Source organism: Lissotriton vulgaris, chromosome 5 (assembly GCF_964263255.1).
Source record: "Lissotriton vulgaris chromosome 5, aLisVul1.2, whole genome shotgun sequence".
Taxonomy (NCBI): domain Eukaryota; kingdom Metazoa; phylum Chordata; class Amphibia; order Caudata; family Salamandridae; genus Lissotriton; species Lissotriton vulgaris.
Window position 1 is genome coordinate 1,866,261,643 of NC_141693.1, and position 19,900 is coordinate 1,866,281,542.

Below are 19,900 nucleotides of genomic sequence, written 5' to 3' on the forward strand. Positions count from 1 at the left end.
GGTCAGAGAGATGCAACTCGAGCGGAAGCAAGCCTTCCAGCCGGGGGCGTCGTCTGCCCCCCACTTTGTCAGCTTGAGCGGGGGAGGATGCTGCATGCTCTCTTGTGTTACATAATGAAGGAGACTGAATGGAACTTTGCTCGGCGGCTCTGGCCTCACATACAAGCTCATTGAGAGAATCGCATGATGGGTACCGAGGAGGGAGAACAGATGAAACAATAGAGGATGCTGGGAAGAGAGGGATAGAGCAAAGCATGGAGAGGAAGATGGGTGGAGGGGATGATGGATGGACAGGAGGATAGAGATGAAAGGATGGCTAGAGAGAAGTACGGATGAATGGCAGAGAGAAGGAAGGATACATAAACGAGAAACAGAATGATGAATGGATGGATGTGAAAGAAGGAAGGAAAGATGAACTGATAGATGGGTGGATGGATGCAGAGAAGTAAGGTTGCATTAGTGGAGGACAGACTGATAGATGAAGGGCTAAAGAGCATGAAAAAAGGGCAACAACAGAAGACTGGATGGATGAAGAGGAAAAAGGAAGAATGGAGGGATAAATAAATGAGAAAACGAAAGCTGATAACAGAAAGAAGGAAGTGAAGATGGATGGATGAAAAAGGAAGAAATGGGGACAGGATGGCTGGAGAGTCGGAAGACCAGATCAGTGGATGGAGAGTCTAATGGATGGCTTGAGGGAAGAAAAGAAAGGAGGCGAAAAAGAGATAGTTGGATGATGGAGAGAAGGAGGGGTACAAGGACAGAAGGAAAAAGGCAGATTAGAGAGGAGAGGAGGGATGGATGTAAAAGGTATAACATATACCATTTGGTGAATCTGTTTTCAGAATTCCCTGGGGGAACAAATTAGTTTCCCTGAACGAGGTCTCGCTCACCTCACTTGCTCGCTCGGTCTCAAGGTGGGTATATGTTACTTTTCTGGCTAGTCCTGTGCACACAACCACTCAACGCAGACCGAGAGCAGCTGAGACCTGCAGACCAGGGCTAGGAATGGGCAACATGGGCAGCCGCGCTCAGCCCACCAGCATGGGGCACAACACATACCGTGCAGCCCTGCATGTCCAGGGCCGGGTGCCTCTCTCCTAGGCCTCACAGGCATGTGTAGCTCTGGGAGGAATAGGGGAAGGGGCACACCTCCCCTGGCCTCAAAGCACTGGACCATGGCTGCAAGGCTCCCAGGAGGGGCGCCCTTCTCTCCTGGGGCTCGCAGCCCCACACCATCGCCTCAAGGCCCGTCCACATTAAGCAGGTTTGGCCTGCAATTGGCGATCCTGTCAAGCTGTCCACTCAGAAGCACCCCATGATGCCAATTGTCCTTCATTTTGGCGCGTTGGCCCTTTCAAAGGACAAGCAAATCTCCCTCTTTCAGCCCTTTGTGGGCTTGTCAGTGGCAGGCAGGGTGGCCTTGCAGAACAGGCGGGGTCCTGTACGTTAAGGGTCAGGAGCACCTTCAGCGATTGAGATGCAAACAGTCTTGAATGAGTGATTGCATTTTTTGTTGTTGTTGCAGTTTTATACAGTGCAAACGTTACCTGAAGATACTGGAGGACTTTCCGTGAGCAATGGTTATGTTACACAAGGACACATTCCAGGAAGATTACGTGATTTGCCCAGTATTTATTGGATGTTGAGCCTATGCTGAGACTCAAACCTGTTTCTCCATTTCCACAGTCAGCAACTCTATCCGTAAGGCCACATCCTCTCCCCTCCTCCATCCACACATTTTGGCAAAATGGGAGGCCAGGATTAAAAACAACGTCTTCTAGTTCCACATTTCAAACTAGTCCATTAGACTACAACTGGGGTGTCAGTGCTTTCAAAGTTGGCAGCTCTTACCATAAAGCCACATCCTTTCCCCTCCTCTACCCATGCTCAGGACCTGTCCGGAGAGTACACCCATGATGCCAATTTCTTACATAAAGCCTGTTTCAAAGTGCTGTCATATTGTCAGATCAGTGAACGAAGCACAGGGAGAGTATTATATGCCCAGGGTCAAACAGGCATTTAGATTAGTAGACGCAGGACTGCAGAGCACTGCTACTTGGTTCAAAGACAATATATATTTCCATTCGGCTGCATTTTGGTGACTATACTATACTATTTGACAGAGCATCACTCTCCTCCCAGGTAATAGTCAGTCCATTTTTTGAATCATGCTGAGAAGCAGTTTTTACATTTGATCAAAATACTTCCAATCTTACCCAAAGGAACCAGCAGAGCAATCAGAAAAAAGATTGCCCAATAGCGCACAGTTTGGCCAAATGGGAGGCTGGGGTTAAACATTGCATCTCCTGGTTGCACACTTCCAACTAGTCCAATAAAGCACAACTTAGGAGTCACTAATTCCGATGATAAGGTGTAGTGTCTGCCACTCCCAAGGAATTCTCACTTTGTCATGGGCCCTGCCAAGTTTTGGAACACTGTGGCTGAGATTAGATGTCAAATATCCTAGTTCAATGGGTAAAAGGTACCCTCTGGACCGGTCACATCCTATATCTTTAACCTTGCGGTGGCTGCTGCTTGAAGCAGCAGCAGCAGCAAGGTTAAAAATGCATGTTTAACTTTTACATGCACAAAGCGGCGCTTTGTGCATGTAAATGCTGGGGGGTACCATAGGTACCCCCATGTGCACCCCCCACACCCCGACACCCTGGGGACCCGCAACGGGTCCCCAAACACCAAAGACCACATGCTTTTCCACGGCAGAAAAGCCGCTGTGGAAAAGCATGTGACGATGCACATCCTAATTTGGCGGACGGTGTCTTGCAGACACTGCCACCAAATGGCCCTCCACACCCCGCGGATCAGTGGCGGACGGACCTGCCGTCCCCCTCTAGTCCCACCGCAATCCCACCGCCATCCTAATCTGGCGGTGGGTGTATTATGTGGCCACGGCGGTGAATCCGCATCCTCCGGGCCGGCGGTGGCTTCTGCCGGCCCGGAGAATGCGGATTCACCGCCATCCTAATGAGGCCCCAAGTGTTTTCTTTAACACGCTGATGCCTTTCAGATCATATCACTGCATTGAGAAGTATTTATTGAAGTGATATTTTTAAAAAATTAACTTAAAAGAATTCCTCTTGCATTGCCTGCCTGACAATGCCATTATTGAACTAAAAAGCAATGCAGCAGTCATGTCTACCCTATATATGTGGTGTAATAAATTTTTATTGCAGATGGAGCTGCGTTCCTGTCTATTAAAAAAAACAAGAGATTTGTGTATAACGCACACCCTGAATGCTTGTATTGAGGGCTCCCTCAAATGTGATAATGAAGAAGGAGGAGTCTAGGCAAAATCTAACATTTGCCCAGTAGCACACAATTTGGTCAATCGGGGAAGCCAGGATAACTGTGCAATGCAGCCCTAGCTGGGTACCTGTTTCTCTCTTGTCCATGTTACATCAAACGTTGATCATCAAAGCTTTGTCTTTATTTCATAAAGATGAGGAGCCTGTGTGTCAGGCTGCAGCCACATAAAAGCTTGGCTCGTTTGGGGGGCTCAGGAGTACCTCGAGTTGAGCCTGAGCCTGCCATCTGGCTCGACCTTTCAGTGGCTCGCCCACTTCTAATTTACCACTGTTGTTTCAAAGCTTAGGACTGTCTCATACTATTTGGATACCAAAGTTCATTTTCTAAACTTGTTGCTCAAAATGTGCAATAGCGAGTAGGAAAGGCTTTCTCCAGGTGGTGGCAAATATGGATCAGAACTGGATAAACTCAATCTCCAGTTGAGTTTTATTTTGACATGGGCTACTTTAAAGGTGGACATTTAGAATGAAACGACCCCAAAAATCAGCTATGTGACTCATAGTTCCCCTGCTCCCCAATAAACATATTCTGATGCCTATGCACATGGAATGTGTCTCCACACACAGACAGGGTCTCTCCAAAGGCACACATTGTCCTGAGAAGTGATAGATTAGGCTGGGTAGGCCGAGAGAGAAGAGAGTGTTGGTGTTAGATCTATCTGAGGCATTCGCGCAAGCTGTTCTTTTGATGTACTTGGCTGATGCAGTCTGTAAGCTGACTTCTTAACTTTATTCCTCATACCTCATGAGGATAGCCCCAGCTTTGCCTCTCGGCCGGAGGGTTGGCATTTCTAGCTATTAGCACGCTGTGCTATCGTTTTCTAGGTTTGTATGATATTCTGTATTTGCATTTGTTCTTATTGAAAAATTCTCTTTTGTCTCTTACACTAGCCACGCAACTCATGCTCCTTAATTGAGATGTTACGTGATTACCTGTATTGTGTTCTTGAGTGAATATTCAGATTCAACATTGTGTCTCTATTCGACCATTCTATATGATTTCAAAGAAAATAGATAAAAGCAAACTAGCAGTGAAATTGAGTCTGTCTTTATTTATTATTACAATGATGAAGAGATGTATATAAATGTATATAGAAAGGTGTAAATATAAATATTCCTTTTGTTCTAGGTCCTCATAAGGGGATTAGTGAATCCGCATCCTCCGGGCCCGCGGAAGCCACCCGAAGACCGTCTGCCGCTTTTCCGCCGCATTCGCCTTCCGACGCAGCGGAAAAGCTCTAATACGGTGGCGGTGTCTATCAGACACCGCCAGCCATATTAGGATTTGCATTGGGACATGCCTTTCCGCGGCGGCTATGCCGCCATGAAAAGGCATATGATCTTTTCTTTGGGGACCCATTGCGGGCCCCCATGGTGAAGGGGGGTGGGTGGTGCACATGGGGGTACCTATGGTACCCCCCTACATTTACATGCACAAAGCGGCAGGCACCACGCGGTGCCTGCCGCTTTGTGCATGTAAATGTAAAACATGCTTTTTTAACCTTGTGGCGGGTGCTACTTCAAGCAGCACCCGCCGCAAGGTTAAAGATCCAGTATGTAATTGCCACGGTGTAAGTCACATCCTAATTGCACCGGAGGGACCGCCGCTGCCCCCGCGGACGGTCCCTCCACCTCGGGGGTGGCGGACTGACGCAGGTCCGTCCGCCATCCTAATGTGGCCCTTAGTATTGTAAATAAAGAGAGAAATATAATAAGCAAATTGGCAATCTGTTTGGAGGGCGTGGTATAAATGGTTTTGCGCTCAGCAGTGGTTACCCGAAACCCTTTTCCTGCTGTGCCGCGCGTTATCAGGTAGTGGGGACGGATTAGGAACAGAGCCTAGAGCTGGCTAGGAGTTCTGCTCAGGGCCATTATTCCTCAACCCCACCCCTTTTCAGTGCCCTCGACTTGTGCTACAAAACGCAGAGATTTCAAAGCAAGCCTGTCCGGTTTATTAAGGATGAGGCCACTGTTACGGCTACACCACTAGATGCTTCTTTTACTGTAGAATATCTTTTTTAACTTAGAAGCAGGATCTCGTCCTTTATGTGTTGCTCATGATATTTTTGACCTGGGCCTGCAAAAGCGTCTGACATACCTGGTTGTGCTGGCTTGTTAGCCCCTAAGCCCTGCCATGGAACTCTCCCATGGGTGGACCAAGGTACTACAAACTTCCCCTTTCAGTCCAGCCTGTTAAAGGGACCCCTTCTGATAGAATAAAGTCCACTACATACATATTAGGAAGGACGGCAAACTACCTCCCACGAGGAGGAATTTTCCAGATAAAACCAGTAACCTAAGGTATCCACTGGACTCATCACTCGGCCAAGACGTTTATGCTGTGCAGGTGACATGACAAATGCAAGGTGCACCCAGAGCTGAACCCACTAACACATCTAGCCACCGTCCTCATCTCACTGTTGCCTGGAGACACAAAGCACCCCAAGCTGCCCTCACTTATGCCCAGAGCTGCAAACTACATATGTAACCTCTAAACACACTCCAGCCACCCTTCACCCAGAGCTGAACCCACTCACACCTCTAGCCGCCTTCCTCATCTCAGTGATGCCTTGAGACACAAAGCACCCCAAGCTGCCCTCACTTATGCCCAGAGCTGCAAACTACATATGTAACCTCTAAACACACTCCAGCCACCCTTCACCCAGAGCTGAACCCACTCACACCTCTAGCCACCTTCCTCATCTCAGTGATGCCTTGAGACACAAAGCACCCCAAGCTGCCCTCACTTATGCTCAGAGCTGCAAACTACATATGTAACCTCTAAACACACTCCAGCCACCCTTCACCCAGACCTGAACCCTCTCACACCTCTAGCCGCCTTCCTCATCTCAGTGATGCCTGGAGACACAAAGCACCCCAAGCTGCCCTCACTTATGCCCAGAGCTGCAAACTACATATGTAACCTCTAAACACACTCCAGCCACCCTTCACCCAGAGCTGAACCCACTCACACCTCTAGCCACCTGTCTCATCTCAGTGATGCCTGGAGACACAAAGCGCCCCAAGCTGCCCTCACTTATGCCCAGAGCTGCAAACTACATATGTAACCTCTAAACACACTTCAGCCACCCTTCACCCAGAGCTGAACCCACTCACACCTCTAGCCACCTTCCTCATCTCAGTGATGCCTGGAGACACAAAGCGCCCCAAGCTGCCCTCACTTATGCCCAGAGCTGCAAACTACATATGTAACCTCTAAACACTCTCCAGCCACCCTTCACCCAGATGTGAACCCACTCACACCTCTAGCCACCTGTCTCATCTCAGTGATGCCTGGAGACACAAAGCGCCCCAAGCTGCCCTCACTTATGCCCAGAGCTGTAAACTACATATGTAACCTCTAAACACACTCCAGCCACCCTTCACCCAGATCTGAACCCACTCACACCTCTAGCCACCTGTCTCATCTCAGTGATGCCTGGAGACACAAAGCGCCCCAAGCTGCCCTCACTTATGCCCAGAGCTGCAAACTACATATGTAACCTCTAAACACACTCCAGCCACCCTTCACCCACAGCTGAACCCACTCACACCTCTAGCCACCTGTCTCATCTCAGTGATGCCTTGAGACACAAAGCACCCCAAGCTGCCCTCACTTATGCTCAGAGCTGCAAACTACATATGTAACCTCTAAACACACTCCAGCCACCCTTCACCCAGACCTGAACCCTCTCACACCTCTAGCCGCCTTCCTCATCTCAGTGATGCCTTGAGACACAAAGCACCCCAAGCTGCCCTCACTTATGCCCAGAGCTGCAAACTACATATGTAACCTCTAAACACACTCCAGCCACCCTTCACCCAGAGCTGAACCCACTCACACCTCTAGCCACCTTCCTCATCTCAGTGATGCCTTGAGACACAAAGCACCCCAAGCTGCCCTCACTTATGCTCAGAGCTGCAAACTACATATGTAACCTCTAAACACACTCCAGCCACCCTTCACCCAGACCTGAACCCTCTCACACCTCTAGCCGCCTTCCTCATCTCAGTGATGCCTTGAGACACAAAGCACCCCAAGCTGCCCTCACTTATGCCCAGAGCTGCAAACTACATATGTAACCTCTAAACACACTCCAGCCACCCTTCACCCAGAGCTGAACCCACTCACACCTCTAGCCACCTTCCTCATCTCAGTGATGCCTTGAGACACAAAGCGCCCCAAGCTGCCCTCACTTATGCTCAGAGCTGCAAACTACATATGTAACCTCTAAACACACTCCAGCCACCCTTCACCCAGACCTGAACCCTCTCACACCTCTAGCCGCCTTCCTCATCTCAGTGATGCCTGGAGACACAAAGCACCCCAAGCTGCCCTCACTTATGCCCAGAGCTGCAAACTACATATGTAACCTCTAAACACACTCCAGCCACCCTTCACCCAGAGCTGAACCCACTCACACCTCTAGCCACCTGTCTCATCTCAGTGATGCCTGGAGACACAAAGCGCCCCAAGCTGCCCTCACTTATGCCCAGAGCTGCAAACTACATATGTAACCTCTAAACACACTCCAGCCACCCTTCACCCAGAGCTGAACCCACTCACACCTCTAGCCACCTTCCTCATCTCAGTGATGCCTGGAGACACAAAGCGCCCCAAGCTGCCCTCACTTATGCCCAGAGCTGCAAACTACATATGTAACCTCTAAACACTCTCCAGCCACCCTTCACCCAGATCTGAACCCACTCACACCTCTAGCCGCCGTCCTCATCTCACTGTTGCCTGGAGACACAAAGCACCCCAAGCTGCCCTCACTTATGCCCAGAGCTGCAAACTACATATGTAACCTCTAAACACACTCCAGCCACCCTTCACCCAGAGCTGAACCCACTCACACCTCTAGCCACCTTCCTCATCTCAGTGATGCCTTGAGACACAAAGCGCCCCAAGCTGCCCTCACTTATGCTCAGAGCTGCAAACTACATATGTAACCTCTAAACACACTCCAGCCACCCTTCACCCAGACCTGAACCCTCTCACACCTCTAGCCGCCTTCCTCATCTCAGTGATGCCTGGAGACACAAAGCGCCCCAAGCTGCCCTCACTTATGCCCAGAGCTGCAAACTACATATGTAACCTCTAAACACACTCCAGCCACCCTTCACCCAGAGCTGAACCCACTCACACCTCTAGCCACCTGTCTCATCTCAGTGATGCCTGGAGACACAAAGCGCCCCAAGCTGCCCTCACTTATGCCCAGAGCTGGAAACTACATATGTAACCTCTAAACACACTCCAGCCACCCTTCACCCAGAGCTGAACCCACTCACACCTCTAGCCACCTTCCTCATCTCAGTGATGCCTGGAGACACAAAGCGCCCCAAGCTGCCCTCACTTATGCCCAGAGCTGCAAACTACATATGTAACCTCTAAACACTCTCCAGCCACCCTTCACCCAGATCTGAACCCACTCACACCTCTAGCCACCTGTCTCATCTCAGTGATGCCTGGAGACACAAAGCGCCCCAAGCTGCCCTCACTTATGCCCAGAGCTGTAAACTACATATGTAACCTCTAAACACACTCCAGCCACCCTTCACCCAGATCTGAACCCACTCACACCTCTAGCCACCTGTCTCATCTCAGTGATGCCTGGAGACACAAAGCGCCCCAAGCTGCCCTCACTTATGCCCAGAGCTGCAAACTACATATGTAACCTCTAAACACACTCCAGCCACCCTTCACCCAGAGCTGAACCCACTCACACCTCTAGCCACCTGTCTCATCTCAGTGATGCCTGGAGACACAAAGCGCCCCAAGCTGCCCTCACTTATGCCCAGAGCTGCAAACTACATATGTAACCTCTAAACACACTCCAGCCACCCTTCACCCAGAGCTGAACCCACTCACACCTCTAGCCACCTGTCTCATCTCAGTGATGCCTGGAGACACAAAGCGCCCCAAGCTGCCCTCACCTATGCCCAGAGCTGCAAACTACATATGTAACCTCTAAACACACTCCAGCCACCCTTCACCCACAGCTGAACCCACTCACACCTCTAGCCACCTGTCTCATCTCAGTGATGCCTGGAGACACAAAGCGCCCCAAGCTGCCCTCACTTATGCCCAGAGCTGCAAACTACATATGTAACCTCTAAACACACTCCAGCCACCCTTCACCCAGAGCTGAACCCACTCACACCTCTAGCCACCGTCCTCATCTCACTGTTGCCTGGAGACACAAAGCGCCCCAAGCTGCCCTCACTTATGCCCAGAGCTGCAAACTACATATGTAACCTCTAAACACACTCCAGCCACCCTTCACCCACAGCTGAACCCACTCACACCTCTAGCCACCTGTCTCATCTCAGTGATGCCTGGAGACACTAAGCGCCCCAAGCTGCCCTCACTTATGCCCAGAGCTGCAAACTACATATGTAACCTCTAAACACACTCCAGCCACCCTTCACCCAGAGCTGAACCCACTCACACCTCTAGCCACCTTCCTCATCTCAGTGATGCCTGGAGACACAAAGCGCCCCAAGCTGCCCTCACTTATGCCCAGAGCTGCAAACTACATATGTAACCTCTAAACACTCTCCAGCCACCCTTCACCCAGATCTGAACCCACTCACACCTCTAGCCACCTGTCTCATCTCAGTGATGCCTGGAGACACAAAGCGCCCCAAGCTGCCCTCACTTATGCCCAGAGCTGTAAACTACATATGTAACCTCTAAACACACTCCAGCCACCCTTCACCCAGATCTGAACCCACTCACACCTCTAGCCACCTGTCTCATCTCAGTGATGCCTGGAGACACAAAGCGCCCCAAGCTGCCCTCACTTATGCCCAGAGCTGCAAACTACATATGTAACCTCTAAACACACTCCAGCCACCCTTCACCCAGAGCTGAACCCACTCACACCTCTAGCCACCTGTCTCATCTCAGTGATGCCTGGAGACACAAAGCGCCCCAAGCTGCCCTCACTTATGCCCAGAGCTGCAAACTACATATGTAACCTCTAAACACACTCCAGCCACCCTTCACCCAGAGCTGAACCCACTCACACCTCTAGCCACCTTCCTCATCTCAGTGATGCCTGGAGACACAAAGCGCCCCAAGCTGCCCTCACTTATGCCCAGAGCTGCAAACTACATATGTAACCTCTAAACACACTCCAGCCACCCTTCACCCAGAGCTGAACCCACTCACACCTCTAGCCACCTTCCTCATCTCAGTGATGCCTGGAGACACAAAGCACCCCAAGCTGCCCTCACTTATGCTCAGAGCTGCAAACTGCACATAAACCGCTAAACACACTCCAGCCACCCATCACCCAGAGCTGAACCCACTAACAGCGGTAGTCACCTTTCTCATCTCAGTGATGCCTGGAGACACAAAGCACCCCAATCTGCCCTCACTTATGCCCAGAGCTGCAAACTACATATGTAACCTCTAAACACACTCCAGCCACCCTTCACCCAGACCTGAACCCACTCACACCTCTAGCCACCTTCCTCATCTCAGTGATGCCTGGAGACACAAAGCGCCCCAAGCTGCCCTCACTTATGCCCAGAGCTGCAAACTACATATGTAACCTCTAAACACACTCAAGACACCCTTCACCCAGAGCTGAACCCACTAACAGCGGTAGTCACCGTCCTCGTCTCAGAGATGCCTGGAGACACAAAGCACCCCAAGCTGCCCTCACTTATGCTCAGAGCTGCAAACTGCACATAAACCGCTAAACACACTCCAGCCACCCATCACCCAGAGCTGAACCCACTAACAGCGGTAGTCACCTTTCTCATCTCAGTGATGCCTGGAGACACAAAGCACCCCAAGCTGCCCTCACTTATGCTCAGAGCTGCAAACTGCACATAAACCGCTAAACACACTCCAGCCACCCTTCACCCAGAGCTGAACCCACTCACACCTCTAGCCACCTTCCTCATCTCAGTGATGCCTTGAGACACAAAGCACCCCAAGCTGCCCTCACTTATGCTCAGAGCTGCAAACTACATATGTAACCTCTAAACACACTCCAGCCACCCTTCACCCAGAGCTGAACCCACTCACACCTCTAGCCACCTTCCTCATCTCAGTGATGCCTGGAGACACAAAGCACCCCAAGCTGCCCTCACTTATGCCCAGAGCTGCAAACTACATATGTGACCTCTAAACACACTCCAGCCACCCTTCACCCCGACCTGAACCCACTCACACCTCTAGCCACCTTCCTCATCTCAGTGATGCCTGGAGACACAAAGCACCCCAAGCTGCCCTCACTTATGCTCAGAGCTGCAAACTACATATGTAACCTCTAAACACACTCCAGCCACCCTTCACCCAGAGCTGAACCCACTCACACCTCTAGCCACCTTCCTCATCTCAGTGATGCCTGGAGACACAAAGCGCCCCAAGCTGCCCTCACTTATGCCCAGAGCTGCAAACTACATATGTGACCTCTAAACACACTCCAGCCACCCTTCACCCAGACCTGAACCCACTCACACCTCTAGCCACCTTCCTCATCTCAGTGATGCCTGGAGACACAAAGCACCCCAAGCTGCCCTCACTTATGCTCAGAGCTGCAAACTACATATGTAACCTCTAAACACACTCCAGCCACCCTTCACCCAGAGCTGAACCCACTCACACCTCTAGCCACCTTCCTCATCTCAGTGATGCCTGGAGACACAAAGCACCCCAAGCTGCCCTCACTTATGCTCAGAGCTGCAAACTGCACATAAACCGCTAAACACACTCCAGCCACCCATCACCCAGAGCTGAACCCACTAACAGCGGTAGTCACCTTTCTCATCTCAGTGATGCCTGGAGACACAAAGCACCCCAATCTGCCCTCACTTATGCCCAGAGCTGCAAACTACATATGTAACCTCTAAACACACTCCAGCCAACCTTCACCCAGACCTGAACCCACTCACACCTCTAGCCACCTTCCTCATCTCAGTGATGCCTGGAGACACAAAGCACCCCAAGCTGCCCTCACTTATGCTCAGAGCTGCAAACTGCACATAAACCGCTAAACACACTCCAGCCACCCATCACCCAGAGCTGAACCCACTAACAGCGGTAGTCACCTTTCTCATCTCAGTGATGCCTGGAGACACAAAGCACCCCAATCTGCCCTCACTTATGCCCAGAGCTGCAAACTACATATGTAACCTCTAAACACACTCCAGCCACCCTTCACCCAGACCTGAACCCACTCACACCTCTAGCCCCCTTCCTCATCTCAGTGATGCCTGGAGACACAAAGCGCCCCAAGCTGCCCTCACTTATGCTCAGAGCTGCAAACTGCACATAAACCGCTAAACACACTCCGGCCACCCTTCACCAAGAGCTGAACCCACTAACAGCGGTCGTCACCTTCCTCATCTCAGTGATGCCTGGAGACACAAAGCACCCCAATCTGCCCTCACTTATGCCCAGAGCTGCAAACTACATATGTAACCTCTAAACACACTCCAGCCACCCTTCACCCAGACCTGAACCCTCTCACACCTCTAGCCACCTTCCTCATCTCAGTGATGCCTGGAGACACAAAGCGCCCCAAGCTGCCCTCACTTATGCTCAGAGCTGCAAACTGCATATGTAACCTCTAAACACACTCCAGCCACCCTTCACCCAGACCTGAACCCACTCACACCTCTAGCCACCTTCCTCATCTCAGTGATGCCTGGAGACACACAGCGCCCCAAGCTGCCCTCACTTATGCCCAGAGCTGCAAACTACATATGTAACCTCTAAACACACTCCAGCCACCCTTCACCCAGAGCTGAACCCACTCACACCTCTAGCCACCTTCCTCATCTCAGTGATGCCTGGAGACACAAAGCGCCCCGAGCTGCTCTCACTTGTGCCCCCAGCTGCAAACTTCCCGCAAAACCTCTAAACACACTCCAGACACACTGCACCCAGAGCTGCTCAATGCACCCAGAACTGTTCATTTCGCCACCCCAAGAGACACTAGACACAAAACTATTTTCACAAAATCTGCAGATACAAGTGTAGTGACAACGCATTTTTAGTACTCTCACTGATGCCGTTCACAACTCATCACTCAGATATGTACATGGCACGTGCACATAGCTGCTATCTATACACACAGCAACACTCGGCCCACAAATGGGCAACATACCCAAGGCTTCTCTTAGTGACGTAGACGCCTACAGGCACCTACATCCAATTTTTAAAACATGTTTAACCTATACAGTTAAATTGTTTTACCAAAAATCATCAAACTTAAAAAAAAATCAAATCATAAATAGGATCTGATTTCTACCCTGCAATCAGAGGCTACCGAGGTCCAGCATTAACAACTGCAGTCATTTACCCAAGGTGTCTTGTTGCTGAATTACTATTGAAAACCAGCTGGATTACCAAGTACTCCTCTCTTGCACCTGGTCCTCACAGATTAGCAGTGCTGATCAGTCCAAGGATTTTTCAACATGCTTGCAGTGCCTTGTCTTACTGCATACACATGAGGCCATGCAAAGTGGCTCTGCATTACCTAAAAAATATGATTTAGAGGTTTGCACCACCGGAGCATCAAACCTCAGCAGGAATTGGATCCCCACTCACAGCAATTCGCAAGTCTCTAATCTGTAAAACACTTGGTGACACACAAGTTCACAGGTCAGCAGAGACCTGGACAGCCTTGCACAACACCTTCTTCCATTTGGACTGCCTCACACAAATGTGCACAGGCTCCACACTCATCCAACCTCACTTACGCAATGCATAAGTACGTGGGAGAGTGGCAGAACCTTTTAAGCAGGGCAGGCCTGGATGTATCCGCCCCTGAAGAAACCACTTAAAAAGGCCTATCTGTTTATTAAAATTCATACTTCCACCGCTGCTAGTCTCACAGAAGTGAGAGATGTATTCAGTTTCTCAAAGAAAGGCCCTTTGACCTCAGAGCCTCACTTTAGGGTCTCAACACATGTGGCAAACAGACCCACACAGTGTGCATGCTTATTTCTTGGGCTCACAGAAAGAAACATCTAAAACCTTCAGAGGCAAAATATTTAAGGGTTACTGTGAAAATGGGTCATCAATCAATCAATCAATCAGGAACATTTATAGAGCGCGCTACTCACCCGTGAGGGTCTCAAGGTGCTGGGGGGGGGGGGGGGGGGGGGGGGGATGCTGCTACTGCTCGAATAGCCAGGTCTTGAGTTGTTTCCAGAAGGAGAGATGGTCCTGGGTCAGACGTAGGTGGGTGGGGAGGGAGTTCCATGTCTTGGCAGCCAGGTAGGAGAAGGATCTTCCTCCGGTGGTGGTTCTGCGGATCCGCGGGACGGTGGCGAGGGCGAGGCTGGCGGAGCGGAGTTGGCGGGTGGGTGTGTAGAACTTGAGGCGGTTGTTGAGGTATTCGGGGCCCATGTCGTGGAGAGCTTTGTGTGCGTGGGTCAGGAGCCTGAACGTGATCATCTTGTTGACGGGGATCCAGTGTAGGTCTGTCAGGTGGGTGGAGATGTGGAATTGACGGGGGATGTCCAGGATGAGTCGTGCTGATGCGTTCTGTATGCGCTAAAGTCTTTTCTGTAGTTTGGCTGTGGTACCAGCGTAGAGGGCGTTCCTGTAGTCCAGACGGCTGGTAACGAGGGCCTGGGTGACCGCCTTTCTGGTTCTGGTGGGGATCCAGCAGAAGATCTTACAGAGCATGCGAAGGGTGTTGAAGCAGGAAGAAGTAACGGCGTTGACTTGCTTGGTTATCGTGAGGGAGGAGTCGAGGATGAATCCCAGGTTGCGTGCATGGTCTGTGGGCTTGGGGGCGGTGCCCAGAGCCGGGGGCCACCAGGAGTCATCCCAGGCAGAGGGGGATGGTCCGAGGATGAGGACCTCCCTCTTGTCTGAGTTCAGTTTCAGACGGCTGAGCTTCATCCATTCCGCGACGTCCTTCATTCCTTCCTGGAGGCTGGCTTCGGCGGTGGCGGGGTTGTTGGTGAGGGAGAGGATAAGCTGGGTGTTGTCTGCGTAGGAGATAATGTTTAGGTCGTGATTGCATGCGATGGCCGCGAGGGGACTCATGTTGACATTGAAGAGGGTAGGGCTGAGCGAGGAGCCTTGGGGTACGTCGCAGATGATTTGGTGGCCGCGGCGCAGAAGGGCAGGAGGCGGACTCTCTGAGTTCTGTCGGAGAGGAAGGAGGTGATTCAGTCCAGGGCCTTTTCTTGGATCCCGGCGTGGTGGAGGCAGGTCGTTAGGGTGCGGTGGCAGACTGTATCGAATGCGGCCGATAGGTCGAGGAGGATGAGGGCAGCAGTTTCCCCATTGTCGAGCATTGTCCTGATGTCATCGGTTGCTGCGATGAGGGCGGTTTCAGTGCTGTGGTTTACTCGGAAGCTGGACTGCGATGAGTCGAGGGAGCCGTTCGTTTCGAGGAAAGTGGTCAGCTGTATGTTGACGGTCTTCTCGATGACTTTTGCGGGAGAAGGGGAGGAGCGAGATGGGGTGGAAGTTCTTGGGGTCCGTGGGGTCGGCGGTGGGTTTCTTCAGGAGGGCGCTGATCTCTGCGTGCTTCAAGCTCTCTGGAAAGGTGACGGACGTGAGGGAGCTGTTAATGATGTTCCGGAGGTGGGGTGCGATGATGGAGTCGTTCTTGTTGAAGATGTGGTGTGGGCAGGGGTCTGCTGGGGAGCCGGAGTGGATGGTGTTCATCACGTGGGTGGTGTCTTCGGTGCTGACGGGGGTCCAGGCGCGGAGGATGGTGGTGGGGGGCGTTGGTTCGATGTTTGGGTGCGTGGTCTGGGCGCCGAAGCTGTTGTGTATGTCGGCGATCTTGCGGTGGAAGAACATGGCGAGTGAGTCGCAGAGGTCTTGCGAAGGCGTGATGTCGTTGTTGCTGGCGCTGGGGTTGGAGAGCTCTTTGACAATGCAGAAGAGTTCCTTGCTGTTGTGGGTGTGGTTGTCCAGTCGTTCTCTGAAAGATGTTCTTTTGGTGGTGCGGATCAGCTGGTGGTGTTTGCGGGTGGCGTTCTTGAGGGCTGTCATGTTTTCTGTTGACTGTTCGTGGCGCCAGGCTTTCTCGAGGGTACGGCAGGCTTTCTTAGAGTATTTGAGGTCGTCGGTGAACCATGAGGCTTTCTTGCTGCCGGGATTGCTTGGCGGGGTCTTCAGTGCAGCAAGGGTGTTGGCGCAGTCGGTGATCCACTGTGTGAGGTTGCGGGCGGCGTCGTTGGTGTCCGTTTTGTTGGTAGATGGGTTTTGGCTCAGGGACGTGGTGATCTGGTCGGTGGTGATCTTGCTCCAGCGTCTTCGGGGAACCTGTTGCGGGTGGTGGTGAGTCGTGGTTTTCCTGAAGTTGAAGTGGACGCAGCTGTGATCGGTCCAGTAAAGTCTGGTGGAGTAGCTGAAGGAGACGTGGTTGCTGGAGGAGAAGACTGGGTCAGGCGTGTGGCCGGCATAGTGGGTGGGGGTGTTCACCAGTTGCTTGAGTCCGAGGTTGGCTAGGTTGTCCAGCAGGGTGGTGGTGTTGTTGTCATTGTTGTTCTCCAGGTGGAAGTTTAGGTCCCCAAGGAGGATGTAGTCCGCGGAGGCGAGGGCGTGTGGGCTGATGAAGTCTGCGATGGCTTCGCTGAATTGTGTGCGCGGTCCGGGGGTCTGTAGATGAGAGTCCCTCTGAGGGTGGTCTTGGGGTCAGTGTGTATCTGGAAGTGAAGGTGTTCGTGGCGGTGAGGGCGTCGTCAGAGTTAGTCGTGATGCGGATGGTGTTCCTGTAGACGATGGCGATGCCTCCTCCGGTTTGGTTGATGCGGTCCCTCCGGGTGATCTTGTAACCGTCCGGGATGGCAATGGCGATGTCGGGCGCTGAGGAGGCATTCATCCAGGTTTCCGTGAGGAAGGCGACGTCCGGCGCTGTTGTGTCGAGGAGGTCCCAGAGTTTGACGGCGTGTTTGTGGACGGAACGGGTGTTTAGCAGGATGCACTTGAGGTGGTTGTTGTTGGCGCTTGGTCTGGCGGGCGCGGTGCAGGTCCGGAGGCAGGTGAATTTGCAGGCTTGGCAGGTGAAGGGTCCGTGGGAGCGTTTCGGGGTGGCACGGTAGCAGGCAGGTGATTGGCCGGTGTTGAGTGAGTGGAGGGCGGTGGCGTCGTATCTGAGGCGGGTCACCTGGCTACGTCGAGGGCCAGGGGTTCTGGCGCTGGGTGCGGTCCAGGCGCAGACGCTCCAGCGGTCTCCATTAAGAAGGGGACGAGGGAGGGAGGAACAGCTGGGGGGTCGGGCAGCGAATCAGGCGTGGGGGGGCGGGGCCGCAGGGGAGGCAGCCGCAAGAGGAGAGCGGGAAAAAAATGGCGGGAAGAGGCGGGAGGGGAGCGGGAGTAACGGGGAGGCAGCGAGACAGGATGAGCAGAGGCAGCAAGGGGGTCGCTGATGCTGTGGGGAGAGCGACCTGTCCTGGGAGGGTCAAGGGTCGCTCATAATGACAGCCCTATTAGCCCCACAGAGCTTTGCTAGTCACAATAATTACACGAAAAATAAAGAAAATCTTAATATTGTCATTCATACAATGCCCATTAGTAGCCGCACTTTCACCATTAACAGCCTCTCCATTCTACCGACAAAAATCTTTTTTAATACAGCAATGGGTGTTTTTTTCAGAATTCTACTCTCTTAACAACATAATTGAAATAAAAATCAAATCTAATACAAACAACTAATCAACAGTCCAGTGTTTCTCTTACTCACCTCGACATTCTTCAGTTTAAAAAAAACCCACCCAATTCAAGCTAACTGCCTCAAAATTAAACACGTAATAGAAAAAAAGACATAACAACTAATATATTGGAGTTCTGGTGTCATTTATAAACTACTCATCCTTCAGCCTTGTTCTTTGTGATGTCAACACACCCCCACCCCCACCCACACCCACCTCTGTTATCTGGAGTAAGTTTAGTAATAAATACCGATTCAGACATTTATGACTACAATAGAGACGAGATGGATTCTGATGATACCCTTCATCTCCACTACTTCACACCACCCTGCCATGAACTCAACACGTTCTAGCTGATTTTTTCTCACAAGCCCCTTGCTGGTACGCACAACAGACATCTACATACTTATAATGGAGGGTGCCTATTCACACTGGTAAACTTACATGCACATATAAGTTTACTCATTTGTAAATCTACGCCTGTATGTAGGTGTAAATATACTGGGGCAGATTTATGAGGCCCTTGCGCCACGTTTACGCCGCTGTTGCGTCACGCAAGGCGGCGTAAACGTGGCGCATCCCTACGAACGATTTACAACGTGACGCATCTAGGCAGATGCGTCACGTTGTAAAGCCCTGCGCCGCTTGTGGGCGTTCCGGCGCAGGGTGGGCGTTCCGGGGCAGGTGCGCCTCGCAAAAGTGGCTGAGTGAAATCTATGAGATTTCACTCAGTCACTTTTAAGCCAATGCTGCGTCAAAAGCCTGCGCCTGCTTGAAGCAGACGTAGGTCTTGACGCAGCATTGTTAAAATGGGGCACCCCCGAGCCTTGCTGGAGCTGCGTCGCGCTTGCGACGCAACTCCAGCAATGCGACACATTTCCGGCACAGATGCGTCACGCATCTGTGCTGTTTTTGCAACATGGTGCGCCGCATTATAAATGCGGCGCACCATGGCTGTCGGAGCTGTGGCGCACTGTGGCGCATGTTAACTGGCGCATCCCTGGGGATGCGCCAGTTAACATAAATCTGTCCCACTGTGTATATTGTACTGTGTATTTTTTTAATGTTCTCGTTCAATTAAATTATCAAATAAGCAATTGCAACTCTGGTATTCCTCTCAACCTGACAGAGTTTGCCTTGATCCGAGCCATTTTGTAATATAGATACTGCACATTTACCACCACTTCCCCTGGTCCACTCCCTTTTTACTAATAAGTAGTAAACGTACTCGTATGGCTATCTTCTTAAAGAAAAGACAGGAGAGATGGAGGGCAAGATCTCCACAAGGACATCTGTGACTTGCATTTTGTAGTAAGTAGCACTTTATGTACTACAAATTCATCTCTTGTAAGTCATTCCCCCTTCCCACACCCAAAAATGATACTAAATAGCATATTTCACTCTTCGTGTCATCAGATATGATATTATTTGTACACATCTTTGTATGTGCATTTACCATTACACCGCAAAGGTGCAATTCCATGCTTACACTATATTTCAGCCTAATGTCCCAAAATACTGCTTACTAGCTCCCTTCCAAACTGCACATTACAATGATTTCACATGAAGACGAGTGCTCATAAGTATCAGGCCTAATAAATGCAATTTCATATCAGAGTACAGAGTGAAGCCCTTGTCTTCCAGGGTCTGTGTAGATATCTATGACATGTATAGGTTCCAAAGGGAGCCACTAGCCATGGATCTTTGTAGATCCCACAGGGTAGGGATAAGGAGCCTGCACTACCAGCGGCATCCACAGAGCACTAGTGGTGCTCGTCGGCTCTCTGCTCCAATGTGAGAGCAGTGAGCGCATCTTCATTCGGTTATGGGAAGTAGCATTGGCAATGCAGCGCAATAAAACTGGATCGAGACGCATGCCTATTTAAGGGGATGCATTTTTAACTTTTGCCCGTTTACTTGGAACA

The 19,900-nt window shown here is 51.2% G+C and overlaps 1 protein-coding gene across 1 annotated transcript in view; it reads right to left on the reverse strand.

The window, feature by feature from the left end:
* Positions 1-19,900, reverse strand: part of IKZF3 (IKAROS family zinc finger 3) — a 262,154-nt gene that overhangs the window by 20,746 nt on the left and 221,508 nt on the right. The window lies entirely within an intron of this gene.